The sequence below is a fragment of the Agrilus planipennis genome, unplaced genomic scaffold, assembly GCF_000699045.2.
Source record: "Agrilus planipennis isolate EAB-ADULT unplaced genomic scaffold, Apla_2.0 scaffold5, whole genome shotgun sequence".
NCBI lineage: Eukaryota > Metazoa > Arthropoda > Insecta > Coleoptera > Buprestidae > Agrilus > Agrilus planipennis.
The window spans coordinates 3100182-3104070 of record NW_020442468.1 but is presented as its reverse complement, the minus strand read 5'-3'; positions in this window follow the sequence as shown (position 1 = coordinate 3104070).

Genomic DNA, 3889 nt, shown 5'->3' with positions numbered 1-3889 from the left:
TCCCCCGGGGAGTACGATCTCCTTTGTCATCCCGAAAATGTAACTTCACAGGTCGCCACTTTATTGTTATCATTGTACTGACTTCTTTGTCGTTGAATTGTCAACGACACTGGTGGCTATTGTGTTCAGTATATGTCCCAGATCCTGTTGACATCCACGGAAATATATCTTCGAGGGCGTGTTTTTAAAGTGTGGAAGTTGAAAGGTATGCGATTCACTCTTATTTTTATTGTCTGACGATTGTTTCTCCAGCGAAACGAAACTCAGCTTGCAACCTTAATAATTAGAAGTAGAATTAAAATTATTACCTTTGAAAATACATTATCTTATGCCCAAAACAATATAAAATAATATAGCTTATTACACACCCTATAAAGGTAAACAATTGACTTTGATACGCAATATCACAACGGTGGCTTACTTTAGGTATTAAAGGCTAGATGACCTCATTTGCAATTATCATCATCATAAGGTCGTCAGTCCTAAGTATATTTAACATCTTGTCCCATTTAACATTGTCAAAAGCTTTTTCTAAATCTACAAATTCTATGTACGCACTCTCTCTTTTTTTATCGTTTTCTCTATTGTTACCCGTAAAGCTAGAATACTCTCCCGCGTTCCTCTATTTCTTCTAAACCTAAATTGATCTTCCCGTAATAGTTCTTCCGCCCTTTTGCAATTGATTTGCAATAATTATAAACTAAAGAGTCCTTAACATTTGATGCAATTGAATCAATAAATTTTTGACTACAATCAGTAAATGTTTTGAATATTTTCCCGGAGAGGTTTTATTTTTTGCATTGATGATTGCATTGTTAATACTTACGCTAGGTAAGGAACCTTTTTATGGAAAAACTGACCCGTATCGAAACCGCTTTCCGGTATACATGAACGTGAAGATGACTACGAAGGATGCTGGGTGCATAATTTTCTTAATGCTCGGTACCGTCCCGACTCATTAATTTACGATGAAAGTGACGGTTGCCGGTATGACCGAATCTATATTTAATTTCTTTCGATGAGATTAATTAGTTAATGTTCGACTTTATATAGCATTTAATGAATGGGCTTATTCGAGACGTTGCTACATCCCCAATATTCTACTTGCCTACATTTGCCATTTAAAATGTCACTGCACGAAAATTAGATAATGTAATAGTATTTAGGTTTGGGCGATTATTAAATTTAACAATCGATTATTTATCGATTGCAAGTAGATAATCGATTATTGTGATTAATCGAATTAGCCGGCTCCATTGAATATTGTTTATTTTAAAATTGAAAATCGATTAGATAATCGATTATTAATCATCTTAGTCTACATATTACCATATGTAGAAGTCTGTGAATATAAGGATGATATTTGTGTGTTTATATAGGTAAATTATGACTGATAGATTAGATCAATTGATCTATTTAGAATTATCGATTGTCCGATCAATCAATAACCCAGATGCAGAAATGATCGGGAATCTCTAGTAGGTAGTTTTAAAAAGTTTGTGTTATGTTTGATATCGTTGTTTATTTCCCTTTTTGGCTTTGCTTACTACTTTACTTATCTATTACTATTATTGTTAGTTTTTTAAATAGATAATTATTTGAGATTTGAAGGAAACACTAAAGAGTCATTTGTTTACGCTGAAAACGACTTTGCCAATTTTTATTACGATGCTATTGCCTCCATGTTCGATATTTAAGTCACGCAAAATGAAACATTTGTGAGCCATTATTTCGTCATGCACACAGTAGAGATTGTCTGAAATGAAACACGTTTTCTGACAAATCGGGCAGCCATTTGCAAGCAAAATTGTTTTTGGTTACCCAACACGTTGGATATTGAATTATTTATGAAAATTCAGGTGTCTGACTACCAGTTATTTGCAACATTTAATATTGGTAGTGAACAAAGTAAGATCATTTCACAACACCTTGGTTGCTTGTGCTGTTCAACGGTAAAGTTAGCAGATCGAATGGTTGACAGCTGTATCTTCTACCGTTCTTTCTCTTTACCCTTTTGTCTCTCTGTCTATTCAAACGTCAAATGTTAGACATCAAAAAATGGATTATTTAAATCTCTGTACGATTATATCCAACTTAGCCAATAGATATTTCGTTGTCAAGTATTGGATGTAGCTTGACGAAACGTTTATATGTACATATATTTACATTTAAATTTTGAAATTTGATCGAACTTAGTCCATGGTCCAGTATTGTCAAACCCATACATGGCTGCCCAATATCATGTCAAACTTAATGAAACGTTAGTAAACCTAGCCTTGGCACTTGACAATTAACAGAACTTTGGTCTAGTATTGGCATGTCAATGCTTGGCTGCCCCAGTATTGGACCAAACATGACGAAATTGTATTGTACCTAGCTTCGGTATTTAAAGATTAACCAAACTTTGGACCAATAATGTCAAACCCTTACGTATCTGTCCAGTATTGGACCAAACTTAGCGAAATATTAATAAACCTACCCTTGACACCTGACAAATAATCGAACTTTGGACTAGTATTGGCATGCTAATGCTTAGCTACCCGGAATTGGACCAAACTTGGCAAAACGATAATGTACCTAACCATTGGCACTTGAAGATTCTCCGAACCTTGGACCAGTATTAGCAAACCAATGATTGGCTGCCCCAGTTTTTGACCAAACTTGGGCAAACGTTAATGTGCCTAATTTTGACCAATATTGACAAAGAAATCCTTAGTTTTCCACTACTGGTCCAGGTTTGGACCTGTCGTCAAGACTGGCATTTTCCTACATGGGTTTTAGTCCTTTACTGGAGCTGTTTACGTAATAAGTGGCACTAAAAGTTAGCCAGGGCTGTCGACGTTACGTGACCACATTCAGTCGTAAATTTTCGCTTTTGAACGTCTGCTGTTAACAGCGAACTATGTGCGTGTGTTTTTCTTTGAGGTCTCGTGTTGCAATTGGAGACCGGACAAGTGTATAGCCCACGCAGTAAAGTTTGGAACGTTTATTTTAGTATTCAACCTTCCGTGGTTGTTTGGATTTTTGTTGGAATTTGGGGACGAACCGTTATTGTATTTGATTAGTGCTTCCTTCAACAACGTATTTATAGTTTATAAAATATCTGACTTCCATACCATTGGTTATAGGATTTCTGGTATTTTATTTTCAACAAACAAGCAATATACAATGTTTATAACAATTGTTCCACGATTTGTGTTTGATGGTAGACACGCGAATGCCCCCTGACGCGATCACCGCTGTCGTCCCCCATTGTCCTCGGGAACTACCAAAATTTCCCGATACGGATAACGTCGTAGATCTTGGGCGGCTTCGAATGGCGCTGACAATTCTTTTTTCCTGTTTTAACTAAAATTACTAATAAATGTTAACGGTTTTTATTTAAATTTCTTTCTTAATTATACGCCAGAGTTGAGAAACTTTTACGCCTAGCGGATTTATAGTGGGAGGATCGATATTTTTAGGTTTTACAAAATATACCGCCCTTATCTGTAGATTCCGGATGATTAGTCTTTAGTTAGCGATATTGTGTGGATAGAGTGGCTGAGTTGGAGGACGATATGAATTATCGATCATCCTATTTGAAGTTTTATCTGTTAAATTAAGTAACAATCATTCTATATCTAAAGACATAATTCAGCATCTGTACTAACCTATCGATAGACTCATCTGTAAACTTTAAACCACCCATAAAGTTCGATCTTCCATGATACCTACCCTGTTATTCTTACTCTTTTTCCTGCATATTTTATTCATTGAGCACTAGATGTTTAGCATAAATAAAAATAAACAAAAGAAACAATACATTGAAGCAATTTATTACTATTAAAGATATAAATACATGTTGTAAATTTTATTATTCACANGAAGATAAAAATTAGCACACTTC